This window comes from Diplotaxodon limnothrissa, linkage group LG4 (genome assembly GCF_057381915.1).
Source record: "Diplotaxodon limnothrissa isolate DT_005_m linkage group LG4, D_limnothrissa_male_GT1.1, whole genome shotgun sequence".
Classification (NCBI taxonomy): Eukaryota; Metazoa; Chordata; class Actinopteri; order Cichliformes; family Cichlidae; genus Diplotaxodon; species Diplotaxodon limnothrissa.
Genome location: NC_140599.1, coordinates 15,702,063 through 15,722,728, shown reverse-complemented (window position 1 = coordinate 15,722,728; position 20,666 = coordinate 15,702,063). Strand labels below are relative to the sequence as shown.

General features: G+C 38.0%; 1 pseudogene; it reads right to left on the bottom strand.

The window, feature by feature from the left end:
- Window positions 1-2,664: 2,664 nt before the first annotated feature.
- Window positions 2,665-20,666, bottom strand: part of LOC146633510 (uncharacterized) — an 82,440-nt pseudogene continuing 64,438 nt past the window's right edge.

The window sequence follows — 20,666 nt, the reverse complement described above, 5'->3', positions numbered from 1 at the left end:
AAAGCAGACAAAGACACATTTTTGATAAAGCATAACAGTGAGTTCAGTCTCGTGTTATCTTCTATTATGTTGGAAAAAATGCTATCTGGGACAGAAGTGAAGTTAAATGATTTAATTAACAATACGGGATTACAAAACAAAAAATAAAATGTTTTGCTTTTGTTGTTTAGTTTATTTTGTTATCCATGCATTAAAATTTTCAACTACTTTACTAACTTGGGGTCATCCAGCAAGAGGCAAGGTACACCATGTGTGAGTAATCAGTCTGTAAAAAGCCTGTGTTTTAAGAATGAGAATAGACCAACAGAAGGATCGTTTAGACTTTTATGGTTATTATATTAAACTTATTATGACTCATTTAATTACATCCTGTTGATTTTTAAGTGACATCTTATTTCTTCTTATTGTGCTGATCTGAAATCATTGTTGCTCTGAGGGATCACCCTCTTGTGGCTTCGTGTGTTCAGTCACTGAGGGGTTTTTGTTCAGGTCTCATGATGCTTTGTGTTACTGTGGGTGGTTCTCTGGCACAATAATACACAGCTGAGTCTTCAGGCTGCACATTCTGTCCGATCAGAGTCACGGTCCTGTTGGAAGAGTCTATGTCGATACTAAACTTGTTCTGTAGTGAGTCTTTGTACCGTGTGCTGTGTCCAACATGTACACTACCAATGCACTCCAGTTCTTTTCCTGCAGGTTGTCTGATCCAAAATGTTCGAGCGCTGCTAAGAGAATAAGAGGTCTGACAGGTTATGGTCAGACGATCCCCTGGATGCACATTCACAGAGGCTGGCTGTGTCAGCTGTTCACACTTTACACCTGAGGAGGAAAACATGTGGAATATTGAAACAGTGTAGCAGTCACTGTATTTTTATCATAGTGTGAGTTCCTCAGTGAGACTCACAGGATCCAGCAGCCAGCAGCAGCAGAGCTAAAGAGAACATGTTGGTACTGAAGTTGATCTGATTAGAACGTCTCATCTTCTTCTGTAACCGGTGCCATGATTTCACGTCTTAATAGCAGACTGTCAGGAAGTTCACTTTGCATATTGAGAAGGACTCTGAGAGCCCTCTCACAAGAGGACTCTCACTTAAAATTGTGTTAATATAATATGCATCTATTATTAACTCAGGAAGAAGCTCTGATTCACAGAGGATGCTCCTACAAACATATTGTGTGAATGCATAATTTGGAAAATTATACAAGGATTCTTGAATGTGCCAATGTGTCTATCTATTTTTGTATCCCTCTTAAAAATGGTGTTTCAGTGTTTTTGAATGATATTTTCCATATTATTTTTCATTATAATCAAAAGTCTTTTTTATATTTTAAAAGCATTCATAGAGGATAAACACAGGTGTTATTGTGACAGTGAGTTGAACAACATAGTTTGATCATCTGTTGCCCCCTGTAGGTTCTTGTGAAACTGTATGGCTGAAGGTTTTTGTAAAGCTTATGTCATTACTTAAACCATTGTTTGTCTTTCACACAGTAATACACAACAGAGTTTTCTGGTTTTAGGATGGAAGTCTCAGATATGTCATACTGTTGCTGTTGTCTTCGGTAATTCTATATGTCCACTCAAACAGCTCATGTATCTGTTTCTGCTGGAAGATAAAAAGCCTTCTCCTATCCATTCCAGTTCATTTCCTGGTTGTTGTTTTATACAATCCATAGTACAGCAACTAACTGTGAAACCAGATCCTTTACAGGAGAAACTGAGAGTCTCTCCAGGCCTTTTTACGACAGGATTGGAAGGAATGGACTCCATACTCTGACCTGTAACAGCTGAGGAGATGAAAACAGAGAGAAACAAGTGAGACAGATAAAATGATAGACAGATAAAAGTATCATTAACTCACCATCAATCAGTGTGTCCTGGTACATGGTGAAATAGTGAGCAGCACAGGAACTCAGGGGGAAGCAAAAAAGCAATCGATGAGGTACAGCACAAATGCTACGGCAAGGACGAGGCAGGACGTCAGGTCATTCATATGTGTTCATTCATAGTTATGATGCCTTCAGTGAGAATCTACAATGTGAATAGTCATGAAAATAAAGAAAAAGCATTAAATGAGAAGGTGTGTCCTGGTAGTGTATTAAATACTGATATTTCCGATGTTAATAAATGTGTTTTTGTTAACGTGAAAATATGGGATAGTCTGAAAGTGCAACAGATCACTTCAGAGGTTGCCAATAGTAAGCTTTAGTGTGTTTAGTGCTCTCCCTGCCACTTGTGAATTCCTCTAAACCTCAAGTACACAAATGCAATTCATTCAAAGACAGGGAGTGTACAGATATACAAGGACACTACATATGTTTGCAAAGAAGAAGAGTTACAACAACAGTCTTTGTGCTTTCAAATGACTGCACCTCTTCATAACACCACTGGCATACCAACACATTTATCGGCATCTTAAAATCACAACATTAGTAGTTTTTTTTTACTTAGAGGTGGAAACTATATTGCTGCTTCTGCACATGGAGCTTTGTCTCACTCTTGTGGAAAATCTGAGAATTACAATATCTTGGAGCACGAAGCAATTTTCTGAAGGATAAACATGGTGTTTATTATTATTATTATTATTATTATTATTATTATTATTATTATTATTATAGTAAAAATGCACAGTATAATTTAAAAATTGGACTGGAATCTTACTTTTAAACAATCAAATGACAGGCGCTTATCTTAATCAATGTAGCTATGATACCATATAAGGTGGTGATGATGAAAAAACCAATGAGGGTGAAAACCACATTCCAGCTTTCCTCAGCTCATATCAGCATGCTCAATATCATCAAATAAATCACACTTCTTTTACTTGGGACAGGTCAAGGTGGCTCTGGACACTGAACTTTCCATCTGGGCATCTTTGGAGTCACTAGTGTTGTAGTTCAGCAGTTCTGTGTGTCCATTTGGAAACCCAGTGATGTTAATGGATACAGAACTGAAGCCAAAAACCAGGCACACAAGTTCATTAGAGCCCTGAAGCAAGTAGGCAGATGGTTGGCTGTAGATCACTGAGGCTGGAAAGATGTGCATTACAGTTTCAGTAATCAGTTAATCATTTTAATCAGTTTTGTTAAAATTAATATAATGGAAATAAAAGATTAATGTTAAATGCTAAACAGCAGCTCACCAAACACATCAGTTATGGTGGCTTCAACAAGTGCTTCAGATGACTCATGTGTGACAACACAGGAATACGTAGACCTTTTGTCTTCAGTTTTGAATATGTTTAGTCTGCTGCTCACAGAGTAAGAGCTGCTCCCTGAGTATTTCCATTGAGGACTGTTAACGTCATGCATGGATGGGAGAGTCTGGCCATCTTCTTCCCAGTGCACTATGATGTTTGCATGGAAAACTCCAGACACTAGGCAAATAAGCGTTAGGATGTCAGACACTGAAACTTCAGAGGCAGTTGGTTGCATTGTCTTCACTGTTGGCACACAAAGGTCTTGAAAAACACTAAAGGGACAGAACCATAAAAATATAGTCACAACCAGAGGAACATGAAGTTTAGAAAGAGCTGTAATCAATTTGTTACATTTCTAACATTACCTCTGGTTTTGCTTATATGGTCTTCATTGCCCTGATTGGAACATGGATGTTTTCCTTCACAAAACCCTTGTTTATCTGCATCCCAATTTTCTGCTGACACATTAAGGAAGCTCTGTTGAGTCTCTGTCCCATTGTTGTAACTCACTGCAGGATTAGTTAGGACATAACAGTCAGGAATTTTGTTGCCAGCTGATTTCCAGGTGATGGAGAAATCTTTAAGACTAGGGGCAACCAGAAGACAGGTAACAGTCACGGGTCCTTTGTTCTCAGGCTGCTACAGTGATGATGGTCCCTGAACATGAACCCCAACTAGCTGTGAGGATGATGGAGGTACTAAAAAAAAAACCCCAAAACAAAACAATTCTTAATGTGTATCACAATAATAGTGTTTTCACTTTACCTGTACAGAGACTGACATTTCTTGTGATATTTTTATTCAGAGATCTGTCAGATACTGTGCAAGAAAAGATCTTTCCTGTTTCCCACTCAGAGTGATCAATTATAAGTTGGCTGGTCACTCCAGCATGTCCATCTACACTCATGCTGATATCAGTGGTTGTTGATCTTTGCTGAGACTCGTTAAACCATCTAATATGATCATTGAAGACCCATCCAGAGCATAAGAGTGTCTGTGATCTTGACTCCTTACTTTTGACCAGAAGAAGCTCCACTAAAGTGAGACAAATCAGGGCATGAATTAATCTATTTAACAGAAACCATAAAGGGAAGCAAGAGTAGCTTTTACCAAAAATATAGATGGTAGAGTTTGCTCTCCTCTGCATGTTAAATGCTTTACTTGCTTCCAGTTGTGTTTTACTCTCTGCACATTTTTTTCATTCGTGGCGCTCCATTAATCAGCCAGGAAATCATGGCATCAAAATGAGTGTGGACCCGACATGTTCCTTGCACATTAGAGTCTGACGCTTAAGTCTTAAACTTGGGAATCTCCACATGAATGACAGGTGAATTTCTGTGGAATTAAAGAAAAACATGCTAATTAATAAACTTTATCTTAAGACTGTTCTTAATTTGTTCAAGATATTCCTGCAAATGTGCATGTTGAATATGTGCTTTGAGACAGTAGCTGTACATACTCACTGTGACAAATGCTTATTGTCTTCTTATATTCAGTATAATTGTGATTAGCTTTGCAGGTAAAAGTTGATCCTTGTCCCCACACTGAGAGTTTGCTGCTCAGGCTGAAGGTTTTCTGCTCTGTCCCTTCACTTTGTAGCTTCGTTCTGCTTGGCTTCTTGTTTTGACTCAGTGGTGATTTGTCCTAAAACCACTCCAAAGCCAGTTCGTCTGGAAAAAAAGCCATTTAGCAGATGAGCCTTACTGGTGAGATTCCAAATTCCCAGTCCGAAACTGGGTACAATGTGATGTTTGGCGACACAATCCATGGCACTGAAATAAAGAAGAGATTAGTTTGATTTACATAACTCATTCTAAATATCATGTGTGAACACAACAAGGAAAAACATTAATCTTATCTAAGTTATACATACCTTCAGATTCTGGTAAATGCAGAACTCTTCAATTTCAGTTGTCATTAAGTTATGTTAGAGTTGTACTTTTACATTGTTTAGTGTTGTTCAGCAAGGCGAAAATAGGGCAGGAAGTCTGTTGCACAGTTGTTATGCATGATAAGGCAGAGTGATCAGGGCAAGCAGCAAGCGGAAGCATTGAGTAACAACCAGGTCTCAAAAAAGTACCAAAACACAGAAGTGAAAGAATGCAAAGAGCAACGGAGCATCACAAACAGCAGGTGTGAGGTGTGGTTATGCCAGTAAGAGAAACAAAGTGCACATTTAAATTTCTCATATCAGTTTGCATGTGTACCACATCCATATTTTCTTATCAATTTGCCAAAGATTTTAGTTCTCAAATCTTGTAATAATAGACTAAAATGCAACCACTTTTAAAAGCTAACATTTTGCATTTTTGGTATCACATGGGCTGCTGATCCCAGCGCTGTGGATGTGGGTTGGCCTGTATTTATCTAATAATAACAACTTTTAATGCTTTTTTTTTTGTCTACTATATTTTAAGCAGCTGTGTAAAGCATATGAATTATTCACTGTTGCTCTTTTCTCAGTGTTATTCTAGCAGCCACTGTCAACATCTGATCTAATATCTGCTCTGATAAATTCTTCTGTAAATCTGATGTGAAGTTTTTTACAGAAGAAAGATTGCCAAGTGTGATTAGCGTTTATGCCACATGCAGTTTATTTTTCTGAATCATGTGTGAGTTTTAAACCACGGTCTGAAAGTTTTTTGAGTTACACAGTGGATCGCTGTGGTCCTAACCATTCCTCTGTTTGCACTACCATTAAGACCCAATTTAGCTGCTCTCGCTTCTTGTCTTTGGAAATTTGTCACTCTACAGGTTATAAAAGGAGACGATGTAACACAAATACATCCCTCAGTAGATAACTCACGCAACAACAGTCTACAATGTTGAATCTTCTTGAATATCTCATTTTTACACTAACTAAAAGTTGGGATGAAGAAATTATCGTGTATTAATATTTACAAAAGTTCTGAAAATGAGAAAAACTAAAATACATAATTTTCTCTACTATACCAAACATTGATTATCAGATACATGTAAACAGGATAAAGACTATTGGATTTTGTACTGTTCAAGGAACTTCAGTTTGTAAATGTGAATTGAAGAATAAAATTTAGCTTTTTTTATTTATTCATTTTTGGTTTTCTGAGTTTTTGTACAGTGTTTCTTCCTCTTGTGTCACTGTGAGTCTCGAGCACAATAATAAACAGCAGAGTCTTCAGTCTTCAGGCTGTTCATCTGCAGATACACCTGCTGTCTGCTGTTGTCTCTGGAGATGGTAAACCGGCCTAGGACTAACTGAGAGTAGTATTTGCTACTACCAGCACTAACTTCGGCAACCCATTCCAGTACTTTCCCAGGAGTCTGTCTGACCCAGTGCATATCATAGCTGCTAAATGTGAATCCAGAGGCTGTGCAGGTCAGTCTGTGGGACTCTCCAGGCCTTGTAATGACTGGTTCAGATTCTGTCAGAGTCTGACCATCAACACCTGTCAAAACAAACAAGAACATTGTCACCTGCTGTGAGTTGGAAAATCATTAAAAGAAATTCAGCTCAAAATGACTGAAACTATACCTCCCCAGAACAGTAAGATAATCAGCAGTCTGGCCGATATGTCCATTATGTTAAACTGTGAGTTCACTCCTGTCATTCACACTTCAGTCACAAGAGTATTCTTTAAAACCATCCAAGTTTTGCATTAACTCCTCCCCACAGAAAGGATATAGTGTTCATCCTTTTTTTCTTCTGATCCCCTATTTTAAATTAGATTATCAACAAGTAGTTGCTACCGTAAAGAGAACACAAATCAACCAGCCACACAGATGTTCCAGTCATGTCTGGATTAATGAATGATTGTAGTTGTTTCTACATAGAAGTGCATTAAAACATATTTGTCTCAAGATTGTTGAAGTCTTCAGTCAAATCACGTACTATGCTCATCTTAACTGAAGCATGTTTTTTAATATTGTGAGTAGTGCATCACTGCCATATATACAGTTACTTCCTTTAACACTGATGACAACTTGAAAGCATCAGTGGTCCAAGAGCTCCTCCTGTGGTTTGTTAATGTTAGAGCTGTTTAGACACTGAATGGTTTTTGTTCAAGTCCACTAGTGTTTTGTGTCACTGTGAGTCTCTGGCACAGTAATACACAGCACTCTCTTCAATTTGCACATTCTGTCCAGTTAGAATCACTGTGTTCCTGGAGGAGTCGGTGGAAATGCTGAACTTGTTTCTGAGTAAAGGACTGTAGTGAGGTGTGCTTCCAAAAGCTGCTCTTCCAATCCACTCTAGTCCTTTTCCTGGAGCCTGTCTATTCCAGTGAGTCCAATAGCTGTGCACGGAATAAGACACCTTACAGGTGATGGTCAGAGGGTGACCTAAAAGCACACTCAAAGAGTCTGGTTGTGTCAGCTGTTCACACTTGACACCTGTTGAAAAAAGACGTGTTGTTGTAAATTATAACACAAGGAAGAAATGCTGGATATAACAAATCTACAGAGACTCACATCCAGCAGCTAAGAACACTAGCAGAGCTACAGACAACATATTGTTTGGTGTCTGTTGTGTTGTGAACTCTGCTTCACAATCTGATGTAAAGTTTTTATAACCCAGTAAGAGAGAAAACCTATGAGTTTGCATAGGATCATACACATCATAGCTGGTCTAACTGGAGCCAATCAAAGAGTGTGCGTGTTACGTCTGTTATGCACCTACTTAGACCTACATAGGTACATTTTTATTTCACAATTCAGTATAACAGTAGTGAAACAACTGATTGTTTCATTGCCTTTAATATATCTGAAAACAATATAGTATTAAGGATTTTGTATTAAGGATCAGTGGATTGATACATTAAAGTGCTTTTTTTCTTCTTTTTGTAGACCATCTAGTAATTAAAAAGAATATTAAATAATATAAATTTTACATGTTTTGGTATTATTTCAAAAATCTTAAAACCTTATAATTGCTTACTAATGCTCTGGCTTGCTGGGATAAACCAGTGGTAGATCATTTTACCCAAAAGTACTTATTATGAGTGGTTTTTAAACAGTTATCATTTTGCACATTTTAAATTCACATTTAAAATGTGCAAAAATCTGCAGAAATCTGCAGAAATCAAAAACTGAAATCAAAAACTGTTCACAACCAAATGTCACTGAGTATTGTGATATCACTGGTTATAATTTTATCACCAATATTATTCTAATTGTACTGTTTTTAACATGTTATGAACAAAAAATAAATAAAAACGTGACAAACAAATTGATTTAGCAAATACTAAATTTAGAATTCTTCACATTCTGGTACAATTAAAACATGGAGATGGATATTTGAATACTGTATTCCATAAAAGATGAAAGATGGCTCTGTTTTAGTTACTTCAAAATAAATAATAATTAATGGAACAATACATTTGTAATGAAAAGTGTAGAATATTATGACATTAACATGTCAGATATACTAAAACATTCTTAAAATTGACATTGTTTTATATATTAAAATTACTTTAAAAGTAAAATTAAAGATAGCACTTGATAAATGTCTGTCATATAGAGAGGATGACTCTAAGATTTTGTACAAACAGCTTCAGTCAGTCATTCTTTACACTGTTCATCTGCACATGTCTGTTGTTTTTCTGGAGATGGAAAACTGCCTTCACCTGAATAAACAGCAGAATCCTCAGTCCTCAGACTGTTCATCTGCAAATACACCTCCTATCTGCTGTTGTCTCTGGAGATGGTAAACTGTCCTTGTACTCCGGGCCAGTTCTAGACAGGCATATATGAGGGGGCAGACAGAAATGTAAAGGGGGCACAAGGTGGCAATGCAGGCGAGAAAGGTGTGGGGGCTGTGTGGGGTGCTCTGGATTCAGAGTTCCACAAACGATTATTTTGATAGTCGACTAGTCGCCGATTATTTTTGCGATTAGTCGACTAATCAGATCATGCATCCATTGGACGTAAAACGAACATCTTATTGCACCAGCATGTATCTGCTTTTATATAACTATCATTAGCTTACAGCTTGAAGTATGTGCTAACTAAAAAGGTATGTGCTAACTAGAAATAAAGACAAGATGGTAGTTTATTAAACTTTTAATGAAATTTGCAGATTGTCTCGTTGGAGTTTAATAAACTCAGTCGTCTGCTCCTTGCTATCTAAAATGTAACAGGACACTGGAGTAAATTCTTTACCATCTCACGCTTCTGTTTAATCAGTTTTCTGTTTGACATTTTTTCAGCTGTGTGAAACTTTAATCTCAGTCAAACCGATTTACTCGCTTTAATGATTTACTTGCTACTTATTCCTGCGTCTTTCAGGATCTTACAAAGCTTCAAACAACGCGCCAACTATTAAATTAGTCGTTGACGATTTTGATAGACGACGTAATCATGACTAGTCGACTAATTATGGCAGTCCTACTCTGGGTAACAGTTTTTGTCATGTAATTGGTTTGCACTTTGTCAGGCCTCTACCTTAAGACCTGACCAACTTGGGTGTCCCACCTGAAGGCTAAGCTTCTGCTGGTCTAGCTTTTATGGTCACTAAGACACGCAAAGACCACGTTAAGGTGAAAAAATAGAGAAGTATCATTTTTTCAGTGACCTTATTATAGTCTCTTTTTACTTTATAATACAGAAATTTTCAAATGTTAAAACTTACAATACATCAAGAGACTTTTTCATATCACAGGACCTATGCTCTATCCATCTGTGTTTTTAGGAAAGATCTCAAACTCCAAACTATTTAAAAGAAGTAGTACAAGGTTTATATTTGTGTGCATTATATGTATGGACCCAGTCCCTGTCATTCTTTATTTCTACTGCAGCACTTGCAAGTGCGTGTCTATTTCAAACTTTGCAGTGATATCGCACCCAGGCTGATGCCCTCAGACATCGGTGCGTTGATGGTTCTTGGTGTCTGGGGCTGGGCGCTCATGTATGTACCGGCTCACTCCTGGTGGCCGCTTGGCAGGGCCTGGAGCCTGTGACCCGGTTGGGCCCCTTCCGGGGGGTGGGGGGCCCTCAGGCCTCTGGCCTCTGGGCCTGGGGCTCGGTCCTCTCTGGCACAGCTGGCTGCCAGCAGAGCCCGCGGGCAAGTCACAGCAGCCCCCTTTGGCCTCTGCACCGTGGCTCCTGGGTGACCCCTTGTTAGGTTTATATTGTGAATTGTCATTTATGCTTAGAAATATGTACTCATATATGCTTAGAGTTTTATAATCGATTGCATAATGATAGAGGTCTGATCCTTAGCAGTCTGCAAAGACTCTGTGTGCCTCCCAGAGCACTCTGGCATACACACACATCTTAAGGTTTTGAGAGAGGTCGTACCTTCTCTTACTGATTTATGCTATGGGAGGACACCTACTCTGTATCTGTTTAACTATAAGTGCCTGTTGTTTAGGTGGACCGCTGGACTCCTGGCTCCAGCTTTGGGGGAGTCATTCACAGGGTCACATCTTGACACACACACACACACACACACACACACACACACACACACACACCTACACTATGCACAGACTGGTATTCTTTGTTCACATGTACGTCCACGTAAGACATCATAGGTTAATGAACCTATGCATAATCGCAATAAAGAGCAGTGTTACGAGGGAGCAGACGAGAGCAACTGGGGTCAAGCGAAGGAACGACGCTTGTCACAGGTCTCTCCCTCGTGCACGAGCAATACAAAAAACTTTGCCGACTTGTGTCTTGCTTTGATGTGTAGTAGAATTGTCTTGAACGTTCCAGAGAATAGGTTTATGCTACAAACCTAACACCCCTCGTCTGGGGCTGTCCTCAGCTCTTCCCAGGAGGGCGGCATGGTTAATGGTCCTCCTTGGGTTCTTGGGTACACAGGTGTACACACAGGTGTTCACAGACACAAACTACACTTTTCTTGGCTGCTACCTCAAAGCACATTGTGCGCTGTCGATCTTGCGTGCTGCACAATAACATTTAATATTTAGTATCTACTGTTATCTACTGTTAGCTAGTTTATTGTGACAGTTTTGTGTTTATTATGTTGCTCTTTTTTGTTTGTTTTCTCTTCTATTTTTTCTTCTCTTGACAGGTAATCCAGGTGATTTTTTTTCTTCCCCCCTTTCTCACTATCTCTTCTCCCCTCTTTTTTCTTTCTCTCCCTCTCTTTCTTTCATTGTTTCTTTCTTCCTTTCCTATCCCCCAGTCATGTCTGCCCCGTCTGTAACAATCGAAAATAAAATAAAATAAATACATAATAATAATAAAGGTCAATCAATTGAACCAATATGGCAAGGCCATGATGATCCACTTGGTAAAGTAAATCCGCTAGGCATCTTTCTTGGCCTTCAGACAATAATTCTGATGGCCAAAGATCCAAACGGGACAGGCAAAAAAAAAAAAAAGAAAGAAAATGAAACAACTGTAACTTGCCTCCACCATTGTGTGAATGTGAGAGTGAATGAATAGTGGAATTGTAAAGCAGTTTGAGGGTCTCAAAAAGCGCTATATTAATGCAATCCAGTATTATTATTATCATTACAAATTATTAAGACTTTAACAAATTCAATTGAGTCCTCTTGAGAACATGTGAGCATACCTCCTTTGAGGTGATTGGAAGTAAGGAAGAACAATAGCGCTTATCAGTCCAGCAAAGAGTGGAATGAGCGCTGGTACACACACACACTGTGCCCCCAAAGTGCTGTAAGGATTTGTGAAAGAAAACCATCAGTTCACACAGTATAAAGCATCATTAAGATTAGCATTCACCCTCCGAAAAGGGTGAAGGGGAAAAATCATTGGATGTGACTAAATTAAATCCTTTATGTGCAACTCATACTGTATGATTTAGATTTTTTTCCTATTCAGGCACTGAGGGGTTCTTTTTCAACTCTACTGATGCTTCTTTTATGTGAGTCTCTGGACAAGTAATGTTGAAAGTTGAAAGCAGTGTTTGACTTTCATGGGTTTTTGTACAGCGTTACTTCCTTTTGTGTCACTGTGACTCTCGAGCACAATAATAAACGGCAGAATCCTCAGTCGTCAAGCTGTTCATCTGCAGATACACCTGCTTTCTGCTGTTGTCTCTGGAGATGGTGAACCGGCCTCTGACTGACTGAGAGTAGTAGATGCTGCTACTGTCACCACTGATAGTAGCAACCCATTCCAGTCCTTTTCCAGCAGCTTGTCTGATCCAAGCGTTCCAGTAATCGCTGCTGAACCCTGAGTATGTACAGGTCAGTCTGTGGGAGTCTCCAGGCCTTTTAACCACTGATTCAGACTCAGTCAGTGTTTGACCTTCAGTACCTACAAGCAAATAGCTCATTAGATACAATGATGCAGACATTTTATGTGTTTTCATTAGTAAAAGTAAACGTATAATGCTTACCAGCCCAGTTCATTAAAAGAATGAGAAAAGTGAACCACATATGAAGTCTGAACATGATGAAAGCCATTTATCTCTGCAGTCTACAGTGGGTACATCAATGATTTACACTCTGTCTTAAACTCTCTAACACTTATGTAAAGATAAACTAGAACAGTTTTGCATCAGCTCCTCCCACACTGTAGCTTGTAGTACTGATCATTTTATTACATTATTATTTGAAATGTATTTATTTGTTAACTAATTGTGTTCAGGTAAGACAGTCCTATCCTTATAGTTCTACATTTTTTTCTTTTCTTTTTTCTTTGATCATAAAATCCTTCTTGATACTCATTTAGAAAAGTACATTGTGTTGAAACATTTGTTTAAGCATCAGAGTTTCTGTGTTTATGATTATTGTTCATTTTACTGTAAAGTATGAGCAAAGTAAATAAAAATTAATTCTGTTCAGCATGCGCATAAATCTTTCTATTAGTCTGTCTCCAAAGAGATTGTCAAAGAGATTGAACTGCAGGTGATTAATGCGAATATCATTTTGATCGGCTGAGTTTTTGAACTAAATTTCTTGAAGGAGGATTGTTTACTGTCATATGTAAATATTTATAAAAGGATAGTGAGGTTTCTGCTAAATGCCACTTAACATCTGTTTCATTTATCAAGCTTAATATTACAAAAAAATAGATTTTACTCCAGCAGACAAACTGTTGGAGTCATCTCTGGAGATGATGGACCTACCCTGGATGAACTGGGACTTTCAGCAGTGCCAATGTGTATCAGTTCATATTATAGCTGCTGAATGTGAATCTGGAGCATGTACAGGTTCATTCTAGATATTTTCCAGGTCTTTTTACCACTGATTCAGATTTTGTCAGAGACCATAAAAACATGTCAAGAGCATCAAATCACACTAAATTAAACTTTAATATCAAGAATTATTAATGCTGTCAACTCCCAAGCAAATAGTTAACAGCAGTTATGATGATATTTCTAATCCACAATCAGGATTAACAAAAAGCACTGGAAAATTAAAAATTAATTAAGGAGCAACTAAAGTTGTCCAGTTTTATTTTCAATATTCGCACTTCTCTCTTTTAAAATAAAATGTAAATAAAATCAAAGACAGGAGATGTCATAATGAACAATACTCAGAGAATAAGAGACCTGACAGGATACTGTGAGATTGTGATAAACATGAAAAATCGAGTCCAGTTCTAAAGACATGAACACTCTGTCCATGCTTTCAGTGTTTATGTTCAGCGAGAACATGTTGATATTGAAATTCATCGTCAAAGCTTCTGTATCTCTTGCAACCAACTGCAGTTGTCATGATCCTGGGCCATGTTGGCCCAGCATTCTTAGTTTTCATGTATTTTTGTATTTTGTTCTTTATTCTGGCCACGGTTCCTGGGTTGCTCTGTTAAGTTGTTCCTTATTTGATTTACCCCTTGTGACTTTTACCCCCTGTGTGCCCCTCTGTATCTGTGAGCCTTCGTCTCCCCTCCTTGTGTTTTATTCCATGTTTCCCCAGCCCGCTATTCCTGTGCTCTCCTGTCTCTCTCTCTCCTCCTGTCTGCAACTCTGTGTACTTCCTGTTTTACTTTGACAGTCTCCCGTCAGTGTTGTGTTACTCCTGCCGTGTCTCGTTATGATTATCCTTGTCAGCTGTGTTCCCCGTGTGCTCCCACTTCCCTCGTTAACCCTCTGTGTATTTATGTGCATGTCTCCCTCAGTTCAGTTCGGTGTCGCGTCGTCAATGTCTCCTCCCGAACCTGTGTGTCTTTCTGTGTTCCCTCGGTCCTCAGTTAGCATTCCCAGTTTAGTTCTGTTTCTTTGTGAAGCCTGCAATAAAGCAATGATTTTGAGTTCAGCTTTTTGTCTCCGTGAGTTTTGCGTTTGGGTCCTCATCTGCCTCCACACAGCCAGTTCATGACTGCAGTACATGTCTAGCAAGACTATTCAGGCAGGCTGTCTGATCCAAGCAGCACTAATATCACCACTAAACCCTGAGTATGTACAGGTCAGTCTGTGGGAGTCTCCAGACATTTTAACCACTGATTCAGACTGAGAACCTCAGTACCTAAAACTGAATACCACTCTTTTAAAGTAAAAATCAGGGAAAAATTGAAAATTCTAATTTTTCTAATAATAAAACTTACAATACAACAATACCTATACTAAATACATATGCTAAAAGCCAACTTGTCAGCTGAAAGTGGAAGTGAACAGGATAGTGGTCTGAGAGCTCCAGTTCTGGAAGCTTTTTATTAAAACAGACTGTGAGGCGTTTTTGTCCAGGTTCGTTGATGGTTTATGTTACTGTGGCCTGGCTGCAGAGTCTCAGAGGCTGGCTGTGTCAACTCTGCACATGTTACATCTGTAAAAAGGTGGATATAAAGCAGTACAAATGATTGAATTTTATTTTAAAAGAAAAGCTGCACATTTACAGGTTATGAATTTACAGTGACTTGCGGCATCCAGCTGCCAACAGCAATGGGGAAACATGTTTTTTGATTGAAGCTGACTGTATGACCTTCTGATCACTGTTTCACTTTAAGTGACTCCTTTATATCTGTGTCACAGGAAGTCACTTGGTTTGCATATTAATTTGAAATATTAGGGTGCAAATTTACCATGGTGTGTGACCAGGTAACCATATGTCTCATGTTGGGGTGCAGCAGACTTCATCACTGCTCCACTACTCAATTAAGTGCAAAAAGAATATCAAAAAGAAAAGAACAAAGACAAGGAAAAATACTGGAAAAAATATTAACTTGTAAAAGCAGCATGTAATACAAAAAGAGAGGAAGAGAAGTTATTGATGCATTATGGGAGGTTCACCAGAACCCCAGGCTTATGGCAGGATTTCTAACAAATTTGTAGAATAATTTATTCAATAAATATATCTTTGTATGTTATGTATTATGTGATATCCAGTGTAATATTCAATTTAGCATCATATGAGATAAACAGCTGCTGACAAGAAATAAATAGAAGAGACCTCTTTGGTAATTCCTTTGCTGTTGTACATCTTAATTGAAGGGCCATGGATTAAACACAATCAGCAGAAACTCAGTAGCTCACACTTAAGTACTTTGTGTAAGCTTGAAGTCAGTAGACAGTTTGTGAGATTATCTGGATCTTTTAATCAGCCTGTCAAAGTCTTATGAACAAAGAAAAAATGAAAATGGATTTGTAAGTAAAAAAAAAAACACAAAACAAAATCACATGCACAAGCACATATGAGTGAAAAATGTCTGAGGATCACTGGAGGATTTTGTTCAGCTGTTCAACTAGTTCCAGTCACTGTGAGTCTCGAGCACAATAATACACAGCAGAATCTTCAGTCTTCAAGTTGTTCATCTGCAAAAACAGCTGTTCTCTGCTGTTGTCTCTGGAGGCAGTAAACCTGCCTCGTACTGACTGAGAGTAGTAGTTGGTGCCTCCATTAGCCTCAGTTGCAATCCACTCCAGTCCTTTCCCAGGAGCCTGTCTGATCCAGGCCATCCACCAGCTACTAAATGAGAGTCCAGAGGTGGTACAGGTGAGCCTGTGAGACTCTCCAGGTTTTTTAACAACGGGTTCAGACTGTGTCAGAGTCTGACCATCAATACCTGTAAAAACAGAATTGAATAATAATCAGTTCCTTTATGTTTATCAGAATTTTATTGATGAGTAAATCTTGTAGATCTTCACCTGTCCAGCAGATAGCTAATAGCAGCAGCCCCGTCCTGCAGTCCATTGTGTTAAACTTTGTGACTTCTGCTCTCTGTTATGCTCCCTGCAGTCACATAAGTACATGTGTAAGGTATGTAAGTTTTGCATTGACTCCTCCTCACATTAGGTAACTAGACTCATGTGAACTCACTTTAACTGAGCGCCACATATTAACTGGAGAAACTGGAGTGGATGCTACATGTAAGTAAATGTTTGCATAAACTTTAAATTGAGTGACAGTTTTGGACATCACTTCAGTAACAAATAAAGAAATAAATATGTGATCTGTTTGATTAAGTGAACCATTTTGATTTGCCACTTCCTGAGGCTTGAGACCAAGTTTCTGTTCAGTAAAAACAAATAATAGACATAATGTTAATGTTTATAAATGTTATCTCTTTTTTACAATTTCTGCTATCAGTGTCTCCAGTATTCAAACTGAGTGCACATTCACTCGTCTTGCAAAATTACAACACACTTTTGTATGAGACTCACTGGGCCTTTTAACCACCAGTTCAGAGTCTGTCAGAGTCTGACCATCAACACCTGTAAAGACATTAATAAGAAAAGAAAAAAAAATAAATCAAATGAATTGTTCTCCAAAGAAAATAAGGGCATGTTAACTAAAGATCAGGGAAAATCATCATCTGCCCAACAAAAGCTACAAGCAGCAATTCTCTCTGCAATCTATGATACAGCATTCAGGATATGAATAGAATTGTATTTATTTATTTATTGCTTTCTTTATCTTTTATTTACTGTTCTTTCTGCTCCTGACCCCAATGACACATGCTTATTTTTTTTGCTATGATATTGGTTCTATTGTATTATCTCATTATCATCATCCTCTATCATGCACTCTTCATGTTGTTGATAGCATAGAAAGAACACTATGGAGACTAACTACAAGTCAAGTGCACAGTTTAGGCCTCAAGCTTGCCTGAAGGCTTGAAAATACTTCTTCAGAAGATGAACAACTACATCTCTCATTGAGTGAAGAAATCTTCTTGCTTATTTCCAAATATGGAAAAGACAAACAGGAACGTGGATCATTATGCTGGTTTACTGATAAAAAAATTATTGTATTCAGTGCATTCACAAAATGGGCCAAACCAAAAGCACATTCACACAGATTTTATTTTTATACAACAATATTTTGTTGTTGTTTTCCGTGTTCAATTGTACTGTGAAAAAATGACTTTTATATATACTAATAATATGTTATGTTGAGAATACACATCAGTTGAGCTTCCATTTGCATACTTTTTTAGTTAATGACCCTCCACCCTTCTGAAAAAAATGGTATAATTGTAATTAACTGTATAATTGGTGGTAGTAGTAGTATTGTTGTTGTTGTTTCTTTTTTCATTACATGAAGAGACAACTATGAAGCAATCAGTTCATATACGGTAAATCTTGTTAGAGTGAGGATGCTCTTTAAAATCATTAGTGGTCTTAGAGCACCTCCTGTGGTGCTTTTACTGATGTTCAGGCAGAGTGCAGTTTTTGTTCAGCTCTAGTGATGTTTTGTGTTATTGTGGGTCTCTGGCACAGTAATACACTGCAGTGTCTTCTGGCTGCATATTCTGTCCAGTCAGAGTCACGGTGTTGCTGGAAGAGTCTAAGCTGATACTGAACTTGTTTTTTAGTGAATCTTTATAAGCTAAAGTTGCACCAACTCTGCTTCCAATCCACTCCAGTCCTTTTCCTGCAGGCTGTCTGATCCAAGCTGTCCAGCGACCGGTCACAGAATAGGAAACCTGACAGGTGATGGTCAGACGTTGACCTGGCTGTACAGTCTCAGAGGCTTTCTGTGTCAACTGCTCACACTGTACACCTGCAAGAAGGAAAAGGTTATTTTTAACATGTGATTAAATTGTGTTGTTACAGATAATCTGATGAATATGGCAAATATAGGAGACTCACATGATCCACCTGCCAACAGCAGCAACAGAGCTACAGAAAACATGGTTTAATTGAGACTGATGTTCTGGTATCTCCACCTAAAAATGTGTGCAGTTTTTATGACTGAGTAGCGAGGAAGCTGAGTGATGTTTGCATAGAACAAAACACGTGCTTGTAAACTAGAGCAAGTAGCGCAGTCACTATACTATCTGCCAAACTTGCTACAAGATCACATTTGCCTAAAATTTGTTTAACCATATTACCTCATGAAAATACAGAAAAAATAAAGTCTAATTGCTTTTTTATGGAAAGGATCACTGTACTGCTGATTTTTTGAAATCATGTTTGCTGTTTACTTGACTGAAACATATGCATGAAGAATGTGCTGCAGCATTTAATTATTTATCCTGTGATATCAGGAACAGCTTTTTGCATTATTTAAATTTGCCCTGTAACACAGAATTTGCAATAAAAACTGTAATATTTTAGTAGATTAATTATCATGTCCAAAGGTAAAGCTCAATCAAGGCACTTTATGCCTTTAATACTTATGTTATTTAGTGCACAGACAGCCGTATTGTGCTAATGCACTTCAGTGTCTGTATTTATAAGGCAACAAACCTATTGGGAAAACTGATAAACACAGGAACCAAGTTGGTATGAATAAGTTATAATATTAATTTATGTATAAATTAATTTATATATGCTATTTTCAGGCTAAATAACATACATGATTTGGTCAAGCCACAAACAGCTGCAGGTAAAGTAACAGTGTGCCAAATCTTATCAATGTGAGTGTATTGTAAGGGACACAGGATAAGTAATCATTTTACATTTCACACAAGTTTGGAGGTGGTTTGAATGTTTATGGTGTGTGTGTGTGTGTGTGTGTGTGTGTGTGTGTGTGTGTGTGTGTGTGTGTGTGTGTGTGTGTGTGTGTACTTGTATACTACATTATGCAACTACACAAGACACATTTATCTATATTAATAAGTAAAAATGAACTGTGGAAAGCTAGAGGATTTTGTACAGGAACTAAAACAGCTTTAATCACTGTGGCTCTCGAGCGCAATAATAAACAGCAGAATCTTCAGTCTTCAGGTTGTTCATCTGCAGCAACAACAGCTGTCTGCTGTCGTCTCTGGAGATGGTGAAGCGACCTTGGACTGACTGGGAGTAGAATCTCCTGCTACCACTGCCGCTATCGTGCCAGGCAATCCACTCCAGTCCTTTTCCAAGAGGCTGTCTGATCCATGCCATATAGTTGCTGCTCAGTGTTAATCCAGAGGCTGTACAGGTCAATGTGTGTGATTGTCCAGGCCTTTTAATGGCTGGTTCAGATTCTGTTAAAGTCTGGGCACAAGCACCTGGTAGAAAAATAAGAAAATTGTGATTTTCTGCAAGCTGGCAAATTTTAAAAGACAGAGGATATTTTCTCACCTGTGCACCAAACAGTTAAAAGCAACAGTCTCATGTTACAGCCCATCATGTTGAAGTGTCTGTCGTCCTCTCTCCAGTCACATAAGAAGTGCTGGATTACATTTAGGTTTTGCATTGGCTCCTCCTCATAGTAAGTATTTCTAAGTATATTCCTCCAGCACTGTTACTGTTTCTTTTAGATCTTCAACTCCTGCCCCATAATGCTCTTATTATGATAGTGAATAAATGCAAATTGAATATTAGCCATATGATTTATGTCTTTGATTCACTACTGTCACAAAGTGCTTCGTCACAAGCCAGTGATATGACTTTAAACATGCAACTGAAGTTTAATTTACTTCAGTTTTGTTAAGTGTGCTGTCTTTCCGTTTTTTGGTTTGTTTTTTTTGGTTTGTTTTTTATTGACATTCTAGAATCACCACACAATACCATCAACTTCAGCCATCCATCAGTACATACATCTTTTTTCCTTTCTTTTCTCTACATTCAAACAACCAAAACATCCACAAGAATGAAAGAAGAAGAAGAAAAGAAAAAGAAGCGAAACAGGAAACAACAAACAAAACAAATAAAAAATACATAAGGAAAAAGAAAAAGGAAAGAAAAATAAATAAATAAATATAGGGAGTTTGTTTTTGTTTCCATTAATGTCCCTAATATTTCCTCTAGTCTTCTAGTAGTTAACAAAGTCAAAATCTAAAGCAAAAGCAAAAACTGGCCTGCGTTTTTTTAATGTAGTCCATCCATTTCTTCCATCGTGATACAAACAGGTCCCTCTTGTATTTCACATCTGCTGTCATTTTCTCCATTCTGTAAATGTCCATTGTGATGTTCATCCACATGTTCATAGTTGGGCTCTCTGAAGAAAGCCATTTTTTTGTGATGGCTTTTTTGCCTGCTGCCAGTAAAATATTAAACAAGTATTTATCGTTCTTTGTCCATCCTTCTGCCATAAGTCCAAAAAATAGAGTTTTACTTTCCAAAGGTAAATATCTTCCAAATGTCTCTTGTGTTGCTGCATGTATTCCCTTCCAATAAGTTTTAATAACATGACAGTCCCAGAAAATATGGTAGCGATTTGTATTTGTCTTTTCGTT